The following is a 20,323-nucleotide window of genomic DNA, read 5'->3' as shown; positions in this document are numbered from 1 at the left end:
TTAATGAAAGTCAGTAATGAGGAAGTTCTAAGAAGAGAAGGAGGGAAGAGTAGCATCGTGAAAACTTTGACAAAATGACGGAAAAACCTTACAGGCCATACATGTCTTGAGTCATGATGTTCTGATGAAGACAATCGTCGAGGGACAAGTGGAAGGCAGGAACGGAAGTAGAAGTCCTCGAGCAAAACATATGGAACGGGTAAAGAAGTATGCGGAAGAGAATAAATACGAAGGTGTGAATAGATTAGCTGATCGGAGAATTGAGTGGAGAGCTGCGTCAAACCACTTTTAAGACTGATGAAAAATTTCTCGGGATTCCCATCGGGTGTGGTATTGGGTTAATTCTCCCAACGCTTCAATGGCTGAGTCTGCCATCGTCTTCAGGGGTTTACTCTTAATGGTACTTTTTACGGTACTTTACTTTTTTACGTTTTTTTTCGGTACAGTACCGTAAAATGTATACCATTAAGAGTAAACCCCTGAAGACGATGGCAGACTCAGCCATTGAAACGTTGGGAGAATTAACCCAATACCACACCTGGTAGGGATCCCGAGAAATTTTTCATCAATGTATACGCCGGGAAAACCTAAAATTTTACACTTTTAAGACTGTTGGCGAATGATGATAATGCCTTCATGAAATAGTTTACAAATATAAGAAGTCAGGAAGAAAGCTCTTTTTTATTTAAAAAAAACTTCGGCAGCAGAAGACCGGACCCGGTTGAAAACCCGAGAAGCATTCATCTCGGTAGTCCGTCGGGTTAACCTGGAATACTATAGTACCAGTCTGGATTCATGAATGTCGAGAATCGTGTTGGGAATCATGAGGCCCACTTGTGACCAACCAGCAGGAATTCGCTCGGAGTGGTGGATGGATATAGGGAGTCATGTATGGGCAGGATGAGGCCAATCTTCACCCTAAGCGACGGTGCAGCCAATGAGCGGCGGGTCACCATGCCGACAGGCATGCGTGCCCCCCCCCCCCCCCCCCCCCCCCCGGTACTCCCCAACGGATGACGACGCGCTGGGATCTCTGTTGTTAAAGGAACGCACACCAACAAAGCAGAGTCAGGGTGGGTGGAAATCTCAAGAGAACACTTCCATACCTTCCTTCCTAAAGGACAGAGTATATAAAAAAAATTGCGATAAATTAACCGTGAGCAGCACTGATTGTCTTTTTCCAGGAGACAGATAGGACAGAAATGGGATTGAAAGACGAAATAAATGAGAAAAACAGGTTTGAGCCTTGTGGGGACACAAAAACTATGAATAGCTGGCTTTAACTAAAATAATTTTCAAGATAAAGATTTACATCGAAGATATTTTAATGCCAAATTTTAACCCCATCAAGATAGGCATTTTCGCTAAACGTTCTGCCGGTTTCTTCAACTACAATTAGCACGAAATGAGCCTTCGTGTTGTATATAGTTTTACGGTGTCTTTACTCGTTTCCAAACTCAAGTGAACATAATGCCTTCGTCGACTGTAGGGAGCGGAATCCGTCCTGAATGATTTTTCAACCCCACTGGCACGAATATTTATGACAGACCCCCGATAAAGAGACAATTTGATCCGTATTCGCGATCCATTAAATGAAATCGGTAGATAGAAGTAAAAGATAAGTGGCGACGGCTCTGAAGACGATATAGGAGACAAAAAAAATTCACCATTTTCAAGATTTGCAGTAGTTAAATTATATTTGACTATTTATCTTGAAAATTTAAATTTTATCTATTGTACCTATGACGATGCCAGTGGATAGGAGAGCGGAATTGATAGCTAGGTAAAATCAATCTTAGCATTGTTGACTGATGAATATGATTTAATGAATAAGAAATGTGGCAATTTTCCACATTTTTTTATAATGTGCGACGCGTTTCTACCGTTAGGTCATTATCAAATAGAATGTACTTTAGAATTACAGTAAAATAGTACTTGAGATTTACAGTACCTACAATTGTACTTGATAAAAAGGGCGCAACTAGGAATTAAGGCTAAGGGGGGGGCTTAAGGTGCAGAACACTGGGGTGTCTGAGGGTATGGAATATCCGCCAGGGTAAGCGGGAGGTGCGGGGGCCCTCCCCTCCAGAAAAATAAATCAGATAAATGTTTGAAAATGGTGAGTTTTACGGCCTTCTGAGGGTTATTTTGTTAATATATACAATTTTCTGTAAGTAATATTAATCCAATTAAGCGAAATTGATTAAACTTAAAAATTTTCATAGCTCTGGGGAGAGGGGGTTTATCCCCCAAAATCCCCCCTCGCTTCGCCACTGCTTGAGAATGACTTGACAGTCGAATCGCGACGATCATTATGAAAAAGTACATGGGAGACTGTCATATCTTTTTTTTCATTAAATCAGGATATCATTCGACTACACCTTTCCTACCTGAGTTACTTTTATGATGATGATGATGAATGGTTAATTAGTTACAATAAATTTCCGATGCACTGCACTGCAAAATTTCTAACGGCAGAAGAGAGAATGGCGGCCGGAGACAGGGCGACCTCCTCTCTGGAAGCACGCACTTTGTTTTGATCGTCATCTGGAATTTTTTTCCGTCGCGGCAACAACAATGGGAAGGAGACGGAGCGGAGGAATGCGATGATGACGTCACGCTCACCCCCCCCTTCACCCTCCCCCGCTCACTCCCCTGTGTCTCCCATTAAGAAAACGCCACGACGCGACACCCGCGGCTACTATCTACATGTCTACGATTTTGAATTGAGATAAAATCAATTTCACTTACATATAGTATATGTACCAGATCCCCCGTTTAAAAATTTTCATTTTTGCACGGTTTTTCTTAACTTGCCTCGTCTGTTTGTCTGTTTCGTCGTTGGAATCATGTTCTCGATTTTTACCCCACTCACCATTGCCGAATCGGCTAATTTTGAACACTTCCTTGATTCTGATGACGATAAAATATTAATCAATCAGAGATAGGAAATGTTGCTCCATTGTTCTAATTAATAATCGTGCTCTACTTAATTTAATAAATATCTTATGGTACAAAATATGATTTTTTTGAAATTCAATATTTTCAGATTCATTACCTAAAAGTAAGCGAGTAACAAATGTCGATTACATGTTTTAACATTAAATGGTTAGAAAATAAAAATAAAATATCTAAATGCACGCTTTTACCTGAAATAGTAAAAAATGAACTAAGAAGTAAAAAATAAGGTTTCATCACACTGGATAATAAAGCGTTGTTGCCATTGCTTACTCACCTTACCTTATCAGGCACTTCTTCACTCAATTATAATTAACCTAATCACCACTCAAACTTTATTCTCCGAGTGACGAAAAGCTTATTGGATTACTTTTCAGTGCTTTTCATTCTGTTTTAGGAAAAAGGATGTTCTTTCTTTATCTTTTTATTTTATTTAAAATGGGAAAATTGATAGTAAAAAAAATGCCTTGCACTTCATCACAATTTTTCAGCTTAAAGGCGATGTTCACTTCCGCTTCACGGAATTTCACGGTCAAATTCAGCAAGAGCTAGAGTTTATTTTAGTCTGTTATAAACATTTGGTGATAAATTTTTTAGTATTACTTGGTTCCTTGAGTATACCTGATGCTTTCTTGTTTACTTATGCAATAAAGATTGTTTCCATATTATAAAATAATATTTTTTTGCCACCATTAACTCTTTTTTCCTTGGTATTCTTATAAACTCAATGAAAACTTATTCGACGTACGACAATAAATACGTAGTTGGGTGAAGAATACATTTCTCTCTGTGATTAAACGCGAATTTCGGTTTGGATGGGTGAGGTTAGAACTCCCCCAGAACCAAGCCGCAGGCGGTTGAATTTCACACATTCAGGGTATGGGGAGGGCAGTTTCTTTCCCTGGGTCACCTCGTAGTTCGAGGACACTGTTTTGAGGTGTCCGAATGCGTTGAACTCGCGACCTCTTATTTAGTTCTCTTATTAGTTAAGCTCTCTTACCCACTACTGTGTATAAAAAAAATCGAGGCACGAGAGTTTGAGGAGCCCTATCGTCTAAACGAAGCAATCGAATTCAGTGCAGCAAAAATCATACGATAGAGAGTTTATTTCTACATTTGATCATTAAACTTTAAAAATCTTCGACTCGGTAGTATTACCTGTGCTAAATTTTTTCCCCGAATATGTACCCATTTTTTGCTCGTAGAATTAAGTTACCCAAATTTGAGCGCATGGTATTCCCGTAGTTTTCGTTCTAATAACTTAGAATTTTGATTTAAGAAAGACAGATCTTTTATTGAAAGCTTGTAGGAAACAAATTTTTTATATCAATTAAATTGACCGATTTGTTGTAAACAACTCATATATCTGCTAACTTCGAAACCAATGAGTCGATTGGAAGTTATTTCGCACTGATGTAAGCAGTACGATGAACGTAAAGGCTAATACTTATAACGTATACATTAAACATCACTCATAAGGTGAATATCGCTTATTATTTATCTAGATATTTCCATACGCATACCGGCAGCTTCGTCAGGTGTAGGCTGTATAGTAGGCTGACACCCTCCCTACAAAAATTTAAAATAATCGTCTAAAAAAAATAATCGTGAATGAAAAAATATCCCGCGAGCGTCAGATCAAAGAACACGCTTGTCTATTGGAAGGTAAGAGAAAATCACATTTGCCTCCGCTTGCTATTTTCCTCTAAACAACCTTCGAATAGAATTTCGCTTACGTGCGCCCAAGGCCGGGCACACGTCAGCCTACGTCACTGATCACGCGTTAACGTCTGTTTTGTGGGAGGGGAGCGTTTACAAGCTCTTTGATGAGCCACGGTGGCAAATTTTCACCTCAAAAGCAAAACTGCCTAGCCTACATTTTCCATTGACTTCCACTTAATGCCCTCCAGCACCCCCTCGAAGACAAAATCCTTGCAGACAGAATGTCTACTTTACAGTGAATTTCCAAGTAACATTTTATTTCCTCGGAGAAATTCGCGTCATTGGAGAAGAAAAATGTCAATGTAGGTCCATATTTGCGTCAAACAAAATGTAGTCTATCCATTCCATCTACCATTCTTTAGCTTAGTTGGTTGTGCAGTTTAGAGCGTTAGCCTAACCTGTTTTTTATTAGATATTTAAAAAATTGAAACATATTATCCATTAAATAGTCTTTAAATATGATAAGAGGTCAAGACGAAAACCATTTTATATCGAAAAGAAATCATCACATCAGTTCGCCGGGGAAAAAAACAAATTTTATATTAATTTATTTTATAAGTATATCCCGATTTTCACTTTAAGATGATTTATTTTAACAAAAGAGTAGCACGATGGGAAAATACTACATCTGTGGTAAGTAAAATCAGGAGAAAAGATAAATGTAGTAGTTAGATGTGAAAATACGACTTCTGCCCAAATACTCCATTTATTCATCAAACAAAATTTAGAATATCCGTTCCACCTCACATTCTTAGGCTTAGATTGTTTGAGCGATTAATAATAGATATTTTTCAAAGCGACAAGGAGAACATCATATTAGAAGCCTGACTTTATTCCCAAGTCCGACAGAAACAATGAATTAAAAGAGACATATTTAGCCAAACGGATCGGCATAGCAATCTCCCTCCCGAACAACAATGGACTTAAATGAATGCTAGGAGGAACTTCATACGTGCATTTCCTTATCGTTCAATTGTTGACGGCCGTTGTCCTAGCAACCCCCGTCCCACACCTATTGGAGTGGCTAGCGGTGTAGTATGTAGATACAGATTCTGTTTTTCATAATGAATTATTGGGTTAGAAAAATGTCGCATACGCCCATTTCATAATATCTTCGAACAATTGCACTTGCCTTCTTCTTCTCCACTTCATGTAAGTTTCCATACAACGATAAAAAATATGTTGCATTGCTAAAGAGAACCCATTAATTATTGAATAATTAATACTATGCGCATTTATTGTTGATAGTTGATATTGTTGACCAAATCAGGTCCAAAATGATGGAATTGCGATTAAAAACAAGTAAAATGTCACAAATTTGGTTTGTGACGAGAGTTTCGACACGGTAAATATTTTTCATTAAATTTTGGATTGGCTTTGAATGAATGAGGTATAAGGATTTCAATTAAAAATGTTTTCGGGCCCTACTTCAGTGCTTTAGTTCTGATGTTCCTCTGACATATTTCCTAAGTCATGTGGATAGTTTCTGTGTCATCATCGGCTTCTAGTTACGGCGCATACAAGTCAAGCTCTGCTCCGCGTGTTGAGATATCAAATTGGAATATCTTGTTATTAGATTAGTTCACAGGAAATGGTCAAGACAAATGGTTTTCCCACAGTCATTTTCACACTCTTGTTTGAATTTGGGGGTGACTGCGTAAAGTCAATCTGTTGGCAAGTCTGTGGTAATTTCCTTAAATAACTGTAAAACTTGCAAGAAAAAAAAAAGTCTGGGATTTATTCTCCCATGAGAGAGGCACTTTCCCTGATTCAAGTTCGCAAAAAACATCCAAATGTTATCAATACCAATGAGTATAAATAAAAAAATGTTACCTAAGGCTGCTTCAAAGACGTCTTCTTCGTTCGCCATTACTCTTTAAGATTTATCAGGATTGCAGAAAATGCTGCGTACGCGTAAGATTGCAGACGCGTAAGATAAGAACTAGAGAGCATTTGAATAAGGAAGATGCGTTCATTCGCATTCGTGTGTCTTTTATTTATCTTTTGAGTACAGTATTGTACACTAATGTTGATTGCCATTGTTGTTTTCATTGTTGACTTTACTACCTAAATCCCAACGTACCTCAAGCGCCTCCATGGCAACGTGTTACAAAGTCACGTGACTTCCATACGATTAGAGAATGATACACTGCTGCTGTGAATTTGGGTACCAAGAAAAATCGTTAAAGGGAAGGTCAAGGCGTTGAATTGAAAAATATTTAATAAACTTAAGGGAGTGAAATGGAGAGAGCAACTCTTTAACACTAGAGATCTGCTGACAAAAGACGCGCGCGGTGTTGACTAGACAAGCGCCGTCAATCAGCAACTACAGATCGCGACAGTGAAGAAAGAAAACGACTCAAAACAACAACGGTGAAACTTTTTTTATGTGCAGCGTACCCTGAGAACCGAACGAGAAATCTTTTCCTCCCCCACTACCCGCCCCCTAGCGCCCTTCACCGGAAACAATGGAAAGTTGTAAATGCGCTTATGAGAAAAAAGAAAAGTTTCCCAATGGCAAGGATAACGACCTCTCCAACGGGCCACAAGCAACAGCAGTGAGTCCCCACTGTAACTACACGCCACGCCAACTGGCAGCGTTTAACAACGGCAGAATCGTTTTTGCGGGAAGAACAACGTCTATACCACCTGCAACACACAAAACCCAAAAGTCACTGAATTAAATATGTAGTTTAAAAAAAGACTACAGCGAAAATGAAAAATTTTGGGTGCAATGACAAAAGAATAATGATGCATTCCTTTAGATCCCCGAAAAAACTCTTAGTTAGAGTAAGGATTAGTAGAGGGAGGGTGACGTCATTACCTTGGTCTCAACCTACCTCGAGCGTCTCTATGGTAATCTGGGCATTGCGTCACGTGACTGGCATACGATTAGCGTATGGTTTAGTATTTCTGAGCGTTTTGGTACCGAAAAAATCATTCTAGGAAGCTCCGCGACCTTCCATGGGTGAGTAATGTTAAAATTATTTGAATATATTGTAGGTATTTCATTCTTATATGTGTATAAAATATTTATGCTTTGATATTAATATTTCTTCCATGGCTCAATGATGCGCAAATTTCCCACTTTACGTGATACAGATGATGAGTACAGGTGTTTATTGAAGAGTGTGCTAGCTACCTACCCTTTTTCTAATACTTACTCTTATGAAAAACGCTTTGAACAATAAAAAAAACAATACTTCTCAAGAAAATAGATGCGACCGGCCGAGAAAAGATACCAAATATGTTACCAAAATATTGCTACTCATCATAACAATGAGACATTAATAGAAAAATTGCGTTCTATAGCCGGTTTATGGGTACTAATGACTCAAAAACACACTGGGCTGTGGTAAAAATGTGGAACCAATTGTGCCGAAGCAAGAATAAGAAAAAAGAGTGAGACAAGGGTGCTCACTGTCACCCGTAATTTTTTATGTTATCACCGAGAAAACCATCGATGGAATCTAAGAGAAGGCTTTGGGTGTCATCATAAACGGAGAAAAAAATAGTATACTGCGTTACTCTGACGACATAGCAGTCATAGCCGAGGCAGAGGGTGATTTGAAGAAGAGTTCACGCGAAGTCACGCGCATGGTGACTGCGTACAAAGTCACTTGTTCTGTGCAGTGCTTTGAAATAACGTCCGTCGCGTAATAGCGACTAAGAGAGGTTTATTCTCCGACCTCCGTTTCTAGAGCCACAGTGTAGACTTCAGACGTCACTACCTTGTTCGCTTAACCCAGTCTTAAGGCCGTTTTACACGGGGAACGTACTTGCACAATCTGACGTATGTACGAAGGCTCAGTCAAAATTGCGACGTGTAAAGCGGTGAATTGCTAGGGCACATGCGAGAAAGCGTGGATGCGAGACGACAAAATAGCCCCTGTTCTAATTTCGTTCATGCATTCGCGCAATTCCACGCCATTTTAGAAATTAATGCAGCTCTAGACTGCGCAATGGGGAACTTGCATGAATTTTTTTTATTTCATAGGCGGACAGAAAATTAATTTCTGAATACAACAAAGAAAATCGCATGTAAATCTGAGTTTTCCTTCGCGAGATATTTAATGATAAATATAACGAATTTTAAAGCGCGGGAAAAACTCCCTCACCCCCCAAGCCACTGCCGACGAAGCCTCGATGACGTCAAAGGTGCCTAAACATCACGCGAAGCTATTGTTGTGATTGTTTGTAATAGTTGCCAGCAGTTGTGCGAGCTTCGTTTGTTAGACGTGTTGATTATTTTATATTTAAAGATACATATCTGACGATAGAGGCTTGGAAGCCCTCGTATTTTGCATTATTTATAATATTAATATCTGAGTTAACTGGAGCAGTTAAACCAAAAATTTGATAATACCTAAATAACATCGTTGTAGGAGTCTGAGCCACGGCCATTGGAAGGGGGATACGTTAATTGTAAGTTGATGTTATCGACGGCATATCATTCATTTAAGTATGTAATTAGAACGATTTTGATGTTTACTAATGTCCGCTTAGCTTTTATATACAAAAACTTCATCCGTTTATTCGTAGGTACCGGAGAATTCGTCGTTTAGGACTGTCTGTGCTTGTATCATGGGGTGAATTCCAGTCAATGCAACTTTTGCTCGCTGATTGGAGACATCTAGGAACATTTTTGTGCCAAAATAGTGTTATTTTCAACGTGACATCTCCCGTTAAGCTACTGCTAATAATCACAGTGCCAGTGGTTGTAATGCACAAAGTTTGACAAGGTTGAAAAATATCGGCCAAGAGTTATCAGTGTTCCATCGTGATTGAATTGTAAATAGTGCTATTACGCTATCGATAAATGTCTAACAGTAGTGTAAAAATTGTCAGTGGCGTGCTAATCTCCGTTTTTCACCGTAGATATGACATTTCACGATCACGCTATTGAAATAAAAACTGTGTGTGAAGTTTGTTATTCCATTATTTCAACGAATAGTAGTGAGAAATGTCACCTGTGTCGGCTAATTTAAGGGTTTAAATCAGTGAATAAATAGTTGTATTCATCATAACGAGTTCTGTTATTGTAAGTTGTACGTGATGAATATAAGAATGTGATAGTGACATCCAGTTTTTGATAAGAGTATTTGCCTATTTCCCACTATATTTTTATGGTATATGCTAGTATATTGTTTATGGATTTACCTATATTATTGAAATAGGTTGTAGCTTGTGTGTGTGTTGGCAGCGGAACCGATTCGCGATCTCACATGTGGATTGTGTGCAGACTGTTTTGCTGTGAATTCGTACCGTAGGACGGATAGGACTACCTTCTCCGTTAATCCGGCGTTGCCAAATTCAACAGCACAGCTTACTCTAATGTCAACAGCACAGCTTACGATCGTTATCCTTCAGTATTACAAGTTTCTTTTACAACTCGATTTGCCGCTGACGCATAGCATTTGTTTGGCATCAATTTTTGGTGTCCTAAAAAAAGGCTGGTGTCCTAACACCCCATGCCACACGCCTTTTAGGCGGCTTGCAGGGTATTATGTAGACGTAGATGAATTTCAGGTGTACTATTCGAACGAGTGGCAACGTTATCATCCAATTTTCTGATAACCATAACACACGAAGTGAAACGCTTGTACTTCATCATCCCGATGCCGCATTATTAATATCCCAAGTAATAATCTAGGCACAATAGCAATAGGAAAACTTGCCCAAGAATAACAGAACAAAATAAAGTGACGATGAGCGGCTAAATACTCCCTCAAAACAAATTTTACACCATGCGCTCAGCGTATTTCCCTACTCCCTACGGTTGTTTAGGCACCTATGACGTCACGCCTGGCCTCGGCAACGCTCGGGTGTCTTCGCGCAGTGGTCGGCTCAGAGAAATTTTTCTCGATTTCAAATGCAATTTTTTTATTTCTTTTGATGTTGAATGGGGAAACTGAAGGTATTTTTGCGAGCTAATTTATCCATTTGACTTATTCAAAATAGTTTTTAGAGCAATCTACGACCCATGCAAGTTCCTCATTCCGTGGCCCGTGTTAAACGGCCTTTAGACTCACCTAGAGAGAATATGAATTGGTGATGCAACTGGTCGCATACCTGACCGGTAATCGGGAGATGCGGGTTCGAATCCCGGCAAAGCCAAATTACGTTTTCATGCCGAATTTCATCCTTGAAATCACATAGAGTACTCTATGTATAGAGAACGCTTCAGTTCGAGGGAGCTTGTACTTTGGTGCAACTTTGGGCGTATTTTAATGTTTTCGAAAATGTCCCCGATGAGATTAGAGCGATCCATTTAATATCAATGTTTACAATAATGTGGAAGGTTACACGGGATTTCCACCGGGTCAGGTTCTCCATCTCCATCTCGGCCGACGTTTCGATGGGCGAGATGGAGTTGGAGAACCTGACCCGGTGGAAATCCCGTGTAACCTTCCACAATTCTATACGCCGGGAAAGCCTACGATCATTCTTTACAATACTGCATTTGCAATTGCGAGTAGTAGGATTTTGCAGTTATGTATAGGAGTTATTATTAATTAAGGAGACCCGAGAGATTGTTATTAAAGTATTTTCCCGATTAAGGTGGGTTTCCATGGAGTGTTTAAAAAGTTATGGAGCATCTATGAAGTAATGATGTATAAGTAAAGATGTATTCAGTAAATCCATCAAGCAACACGAAGTACCTAATGACTGGAAAATCGCTAATGTAACGCCTATATTTAAAAGTGGAGACAAGGAACAGCCATCTAATTACAGGCCGATATCTTTAACGTCCATCTCTTGCAAAGTCCTTGAACACATCGTAGTCAGCTCGGTAATGAAACACCTAGACGCGCAAAACTTATTAATGGGAAATCAACATGGATTCAGGAAAAGCAGATCGTGCGAAACTCAGTTAGCGCTTTTCGCCCACGATATTTTAGTCTCCGGGGAAGACAACATTCCAGTAGACGCGATTTTTCTTGATTTCAAAAAGGCATTTGATAAAGTACCCCACGGAAAGTTAATAATAAAACTGAAATCTTATGGTCTAGACGAAGATGTCATTTCCTGGATTAGAGAATTTTTGAGCGACCGCGTCCAAAGAGTAGTATTAGACGGTGCAGTCTCCAATGAGGTTAGAGTGACTTCTGGCGTTCCTCAGGGTAGTGTCATTGGCCCACTCCTATTCCTTCTTTATATAAACGACATTGGCGAAGTAGTGCAGAGTAAGTTACGATTATTTGCAGACGACGCTGTAGTTTACAGAGAAATTCGTTCCAGCAAAGATATAGATGAACTAACGAATGACCTTGCTGCTATCCAAGCTTGGTGCGATGCTTGGCAGTTAGAATTAAATTTGGAAAAATGCGTCGTAATGAATTTCTGGAAGACGAATAACTCCCTACAGCGTAACTATGTCATTCGGGGCACGCAGTTAAAGGCAGTTGAATCTGTGAAATATCTAGGGGTTAGACTCAATAATGATCTATCGTGGAATGAACATATTCGAGAAATAACCGGTCAAGCTAATCGTAAAATGGGTTTTGTTAAAAGAATATTAGGAAAGTGCGACGACAAAGTGAGAGAAATTAGCTACTTTTCCCTCGTTAGACCACATTTGGAATACGCTGCCAGTGTTTGGGACCCTCATGAAAAAGGCTTAATAACAGAGTTAGAACGCGTGCAAAGAAGAGCTGCCAGGTATGTGAAAGGTCGTTACGATAGTCTTGTTAGTGTAACTGACCTCTTACATAAACTCGGATGGGAATCTCTGTCGGACCGTAGATTGAAAAATAGACTAAACCTTTTAGATAAATTCAAGAGCAGTGTCTTTTCTGACGAAGTTAACCATATCTTGCGGACGCCAACGTACTACGGAAGATCAGATCATATAAATAAAATAAGAGAGATAGATTGCAGAACAGACAGATTCCGAATGTCATTTTTTCCACGATCAATAAGAGATTATAACGGCAGCAATAGAACGCGTAAATAGATTGCATGACTTGTAGTGTAGCCTACTAACCTATGTAAAACTTACTGCATGTTTCTGAATTTCTATTCTATATTCTATTTCTAACAGCATATAGTAGTATAGTTTGTTATTATACGGGACGTTTCTTGGACGGTGTGGTGTGCATGTGGGAGTCCAAATGCATGCTGCATGCTGGTGATTGATCACCCCCTGCCAAACACCCTAGAGGTGGCTCGCAGGGTAATTTGTAGATGTAGATGTAGATGTAATCTGGCAGTCTCCCATTAGATAAGCACGTAGATCCAATCTTCATGGACTTCCCTCTTAAATTCAAAGTGAAGTCTCCTCCCTTTCGTTCTATTTAAAAACCTATTCTACTTCTTCCTCTCCCTCCTTCACTCGACATTCCACACACTGTTTTGTTCTCACACACAACTGTTTTCAACATCCCCTCCCCGCTAAGTATTAGCTCCATCCATACCTTCCGTCTCCTCCGTATCTCATCTAAAAGCTGCCTCTCCTCACCCGCCATGTCCAGCACTTCGTCGTTCCTCCTCCTCTCCGTCCACTTCACCTTTTCCATTCTCCGCCCCATCCACATCTCGAATACCTTAAGTCTTCTCTCGTCCTCCTTCCTAAGTGTCCCAGTCTCCGCATCTTAAAGCGGTGCATTTTAGATCAGACTCTTTGCTAGCCTTTTATCTAAACTCTTACTTAACGATCCTCTCATGAGCTCCTTTCTGTTCACGAACACTTCCGTAGCTAACAATTCTATGCCTGATGTCGTTAATGCTGTATCGGTTTCCTTCTGATGTGCTAAGGAATTAATAGTGTTGGAAACTGGGCTCAATTACAGTTATTTTGCAAAAGTATTCAGTTATTACTATATATATTATACGCTGAGGAGATGGTGAGATAAGCGTGGGACGAGTTGGAAGCTGGAGTGAAAGTGGGAGGAATGAAATCTGTAAGCTTCGCGGATGATCAGGCGCTGATTAGACAGTCAGCGAGGGGACTGCAGGCTCTAATGCATGCGTTAGACGAGCGGTACGAGAAGTAAATGTGCTAAGGAATTAACATAGCTGGAAACATTAAGTAACTGGGCTCAGTTACATTTACTTTGCAAAAGTATTCAGTTACAAATCGAAATCACTGATTTTATAAGTAATCAGTAAAATTACGATTACTTCTTGCTAGATTACCCACTCTAGAGACCATCAGGCTAGCGTCGAATGTCGGTGTTAAAATGTAGAATAATGGAGTCACAGGAATTGCTAAAGTTACAATTTTATTTGCAATACATACAATTATTACTGATGTAACAACAAAAAAGGTGTGAAATTTTATATCCATCAAGAGTAGGCTCCAACATAAGAATGGCTGCACCTAAACAAGGAAATTATGGTATTACTCAGGGACTCGAATTATCTGTACGGTAAATCCGTAATCAATCAAACGAAATTAGCGATTCCAAATTCACAGCTATGAGTAAATTAGAAATAAAAATTACATTTCGTAAAAGGTAATCGTTACAAGTACAAATTACTGCAAAAGTAATCGTTACAAGTAATCCGATTACTTTTACTCGTTTACCTAGCAACAGCGATAATGAATTACACGAGGATGAGCACGAGGAATATTTCGGTGAGGGGGTTATGTGGTCTATGAGGGGTCTAGGCCACCCTTATGAAACCTCTCCTGGCTCTACGTGCTATCCTAGTCCTATCCTATATGTATCTTATCTAGCCGTTCAGAAAGTTTCGTCACGTCCTTCAGACTGCCATCCACCGGCACGAATTTCTTCCACGCGTCCAGATTTCGTGAAATAAAAGAAGTTGGATAAAAAACGTATTGTCGCTTTCCGATGCCTTTCCAACGTATGGACAAGACGATAAAAAAAATCGTGGCTTTGGAACCGAAATCGTGACGAAGTGGTCTTCTCCAAATATGCTTGGTCGAACTTCTCGTTTACATATACATACTGCTCTGCAAGCCACATCAATATGTGTACTATGATATCAGCCGTTCATAAATAAGAAGGAAATGTTCAAACGAAATTCCGCCCACCATTCATAAAAGTCATTGATCGGGTAGTTTCCTTCATCAAAGAAAACGAAAGGCATTGATTGCGATTCGTTACCCACCATTAGTGTATTCATAATATAAAAATTATTTAGTTTTAGAAATCACAGTTTAGACGAAAGTTAATGGTCAATTTTAACCTCATTTGAAAAAGGCCAGATTGGCGCCCATGCGATGCCACTCCACGAGACGTCACAGGGACCTAATTTCCATAAGAGTAGATAGGAGTTTTACATCGTCTGAGATTACCTATGCATGCATGAGGCACAGAGATCAGGGAAACATCTCTTAATAATCACCCATTAAAATTACCTAAGTTCGGAAAGTTCCCTTCGTTTGATAGGGTAATCCTTATTTAAGCCAAGCGCTGCCATCTAGCAGTCTGCATCTTATCGGCGCTCATAACCTCGCACCAAGGTGGTCTCACACGGCGGCAGCCGGAACCAGAATGACGTCACACGGGCTTTTCCCAGCATTCATACTTAGCCGTCGCGTTTTCTCGCTCTTGAAATTTTTCACTTTTCATTAAATCGCGAAAAATCTAAAAGCGTGAAATACGTACTCCAGGAGTAATAATCTTTCGATTTAGGCAATTTAAAAAAATAGGAAACTACCCTATTTTGCGAGGAAAAAACGAATTCCCATATCTATCCGTTCGGTAAAATATCTCTGTTAATTTATCGTTTCTGTCGAGTCTGTAAATATGGTGGGGTTCTAATATCATATTGAAAGATATTTATTCTCAATTGCACATCGTGGTATGATGATGCTGCCATGACCGCAGCCTGTAGTAATTCAAGTGTATCTCATGATGAACGTATCGTGTTGAATCCAGTGGCGGATACATATGGGGGAGCAGGGGGCGCGCGTCCCCCCCTTGCCCGCCTTCATTGCAGAACCACAATTGTAACTTTTTTGTATCATAATATGGCATTGTCTTGTATAGGTGCATAATCAGTTTGAATAAAACGCTGCATGTGACTTGGTTATTTTTCATTACGATAAAAGTATTGGTAGTCCAAAATGTCTTTCGCGCTCCCCCTTCAGTGATATCTTTATCCGGTACTGGTTGGACCTCGAAGCGTTGGAGAAAGACTCTCTCCCGGATGGGAAACCCGAGGTAACCTTATTCAGTCTATTCGCCACGGAAGCACCAGATATTTCTACACGCAACAATAGATCTCGAATGATTCAAGTTTATTCCTTACTGAAATTTTATAAATCTCTAGATGTTCCACCGTAAGTTTTACAATCCGTGTTTAGAAATATGGACCTCCAAATAATTACAGCGATACTTAATTACATTATGATGGGAAAGTAATGACGACTTTTCCGTACAACGTTTATTTAACCCCAAATGTTTGCTTTACACTCACTTCGTGTTCACTCTCACTCGGCTGAAAACCCGAGAAAAACCTTTGTTCAGTCTTCTTGTGTGCGCCTGGAACGAGACTGAAAACACGCTCATAGCATCATGTACGGGAGGGGAGGGGGCTTCTCTTTATCTAAAGGAGGAAGAAATAAAAAGCTGGCAGAAGGAGATGAGGGAGGGAGGGCAGTGACCATTTGACAGTCGAATGGCACCGTATAGTGTTGGTGTCGTCCATAAGGAGTGGTGACAAGGCTTCCTCCTCATGAGAGATTGTTGGGGGGAGAGAGGGGAAGGGTTCCTTCCGGTACGAGACCCCCACACCCTTCCTGCCCCTTATCTGACGATCCCCATCCCTCGGTCGTACTCATATGACCCTCCCACAGAGAAAGAAAGGCCTAGGAGTCAGCATCAGCGGGAATCTCCCTTCCGGCTCTCTTTACACTCGACATTAGACTCTCTTTAAAACACGAGGAAGAAAAACAAACAACGCGCTAAGATGCGCATCCATTGCCTTTGGCTACCAGCCCCAAGAGAACTTGTTTACTCGTGTCATATAAGTCTCTCCGACACGCACCTCATCATTTCTCCGCGTAAACACGTAATTTCGACAATCTCCAAAGTCCTCGAAACATACGTAATGGTCACGTGATTATCACACATTCAGGTTAGGGGAGGGGGATCAAGTTCTTTGTCCACCTGGCACTTCGAAGATTTGGTTTTCTGGGGTGTCCGAAGGCTTCACCAGGAATAAACTTATTGAATGGTATAACTTTGTTTTATACCACGCTTTCTTTTAAATAGCACGACCCGGGTTTCAACATCTAGTGTTATCATCAGGTACAATTAGATGGGTGGCATGCCCATGCTCCCGCCCCCTTTTTCGGCCCCCCCCCCCCTTCCACTCACGATTACCTATTTAAGAGCATACCACCCATCTAATTGTACCTGATGATAACACTAGATGTTGAAACCCGGGTCGTGCTATTTAAAATAAAGTGTGGAATAAAACAAAGTTATTTATTTCATTCAATAACGAAGCAATTCCACAAAATAACGTCTGAAACCGTGTCTTATAGGAATAAACTTCTCTCGGGTTTGCTCGCGGGTGAGAAAAATTAAGGCAGCCGACGTTAAAGACTGTTTACAGTTCGATCTTGTAAGTTATTGTGTTGCTATTGAAAGAAGTTCTGCGTCCGAATACGTTGACCGACCGTGGATATCGCGAGCATAATCGCGACTTATCCACTGTCATTTGAAATTTAAAAAAATTGATCGGTTACTTACTGGTCTTCGTGATTTTTGTGCAAGTAATTTTCTTCTTGCGTCTTTAGATTGTCAAAATTGTCGGTCTAAAATAAATTGTTTGAAATGCATCTCCAAGGAGGACATTTATTTATTACCGCAAGAGTTTACCCGCATTATTCGCTGGCACATAACATTATTATAAAAGCATCGAATCATACTTCAACTATAATCCTAACGTAATTTTTTATCGACCAATCATAGCTCCGGCAGTGCGCAAAGTGTCATTATCTAGAAAATGCATGAAGGATTATTTTAATTCCATGCTAGCAAAATATTATCAGATTATTTTTTTTGTGCACAGAGAGCCCCTTTTTTGAGAGCTAACCTAGTGTTCAGATGGACAATAATTTCCGAATCATCAGGATATTTTTAATTTCCATTACCGTTCAATTTTTTATCCATATATTTCAATTTAGTTTTTTTACTAATTCAATTACTTTTAGTGAAGCATTCACCTTTAATGTGGAAAATGGACGAGTAAGAGAGGATATTTTTATGCCATAACTGGTGTAGTTGAATGCTAAATAAGTAACTACAAGTTCATCTGAATGATTGACAAAATATTTTTTCTTTATAGAGGTATCTCTGTACGTATTTTATGCCGATATAGAGGATAGGGACCTACACCGGAGTTTTATCATGTAGGTAATTGAGAACGTTGTTCATCACGATCATTACAATTTATTGGAGCTGATAATGAATAACATGGTTGAATAAAAGAAACCGTTTGATTTGATTTTTTCAAAATGAGTAGTGAATTCATTTTATTCCATTGTTCTTGGCGTTTTTAATAAAACCATGTTATTTACTGGAGAGTAGGGAATTTCACCTAAACCCTGACCGAATGGCTGAAAAATTATAAGGATACTTATAGAAATTGGTGAGAATAATTAGTGGTAAGTTGCCTTTAATTTTTAATGTGTTAATACGTTAGAATTTCTATAGATTGAGCCTGTAACAACGTTCTACATTGCCGCTTATCTATAAAAACCCCAAAGGACAGTTGCACAAGACTATGAAGGCAAAACCGAACTTTAAAAAATTCGTGGGTCTCATTAGCGGAATGCTTACTACGGTGTAATTATATCGGTGTCGTCATATCTGTACTATTTTGACAACCTTAAAAACCAACTGCACTTGAGGAAGATTCAAAAATATACTACCCCATAGACTACACAGTATCAAAAGGCCACTCATCACACTCCCTTCAGAACGCTGGTGTATCAGTGTTATCATCGCTTTGTGCATTCGTGCGATTCAATTATGCTCATAAACTCCTCAAAATGTTGCGTTCGACATGTTAGCTTCGACATGTTAGTTAGTTAGAAAAATTTCCTTATAGAAGACACTGGTTAAGCGTAAACGAAAAATATGACTTCAACTTCGACACTTAATTTATTTAATTAATCAGATCATAAGAGTATTATTGTTGCTCAGAGAGAAGATAAAGAAATATATTTTGTCTCCAAGCAGCGAACATCTGAAAATTAACTACACGATGAGCGAAAATGCTTGTTAAGAACACACATGTACATCGTACTGCTTTGTCATTACTGTATAGAGGTCAATGATTGTTTAATATTTTAAAATAAAATGTAATTTCACTTATCCACAGGTATTAATTCGTAGCTAAGAGGCGTTTCGGCTCTGTGAGTCATCATCTGGTACAAGAGTCTTCCACAAGATGATGGCTCTGTTCGCCAAAACGCGTCATGCGCAATAAAGAAATAGCGAAAAAGTGCGATTAAATTTCATTTGAATAAGTCGAACTTCCTCTATATTGACCCTGAATCGGTGAAATTTATTACGAATGATCTAAGTTACATGGCAATCGTAAATGACATTCAAATAATGCAATGCTTCAAATTAAGACGGAAATTCGCTCCTAGGAACAAACCCATGGGAGGCTTGCAAAAAAAAAACTATAAAGTGATAGGAAAAGCACGAGTGTTAAAAAAACGATGCGTGTTTCTCATTAGCGAAATGCTCACTACGGTGAACTGAAATCGTATTTCGTCGTATTTCCACTTATTTCGAGAACCTTGAAAAACGCACTGCGCTCAAAGAAATTTCAAAAATGAACTCTGAACTCGCGGTTTGCAAACAAATATCAGAAATAACGACGACGAAGCCGCGTTGCTCGTTAGCTCGCTAAAGTCCAACCCTCACGAGCCACCGGGATGGAAACGTGCCTAACATCGGGAAACAGGACACGAAACTGCATTCAATTAAATGATAATCATTCCACGAACGATTATATCACGTAAATTTAGTATCCACAAATAAAAAACAGAATGCGAATCATCTCAAATCTGGTAATTCCGTAAATCTTTCACCAGAGACCATTTACGGATTAAGGAGATTAAGATCATAGAGAGCGACGAAGTAGCCTATAATATGCTGTCCTCATGTTTTGGTAGAGCGCATTGCCGTGGGGCAATTTTAGTCTTTTTGGTTTATTTTTAAGTAAGAGGAACAATATAAACATTTCCTAATATGAAAAATTAAGTCATTCATCGCCTGATGATGCGCCCTGAAACGGACGCGAAAGCTTGCGAGACAATGCGCAACACGCAGCTGCACCCGGAAGCCATCAGCAACGACGCCCCTCGCTGCGAAAACCTACGTTCAAAGTTAAGAAATTTATTTTGCATATAGCATGCGCAACTTCGACATTCATTTTCTTTTCTACACATCGTAAATTGAAATCTACCTTTCGGCCACATTAAAAAAATCAAAGCATGGGTAAAATTTAATTTAAAAGAAAGGTTTTTGCAATACGAAGATGTCGTGCTCACTATAAAAAAATTCAATGAAATGCACCAATCAGATATTTTTCTCATGACGAGATGAAGAAGAAGTCCGTTTCGCCTTTCTCATAGTTTTTCGCGTGTTCTTCTGCACTCTTTCGACTGTAAAATCTACACGTTTACGTTTACATGATGGTT

Source organism: Ischnura elegans, chromosome 2 (assembly GCF_921293095.1).
Source record: "Ischnura elegans chromosome 2, ioIscEleg1.1, whole genome shotgun sequence".
In the NCBI taxonomy this organism is placed as follows: Eukaryota; Metazoa; Arthropoda; class Insecta; order Odonata; family Coenagrionidae; genus Ischnura; species Ischnura elegans.
Note: the sequence above shows the minus strand (reverse complement) of the source record.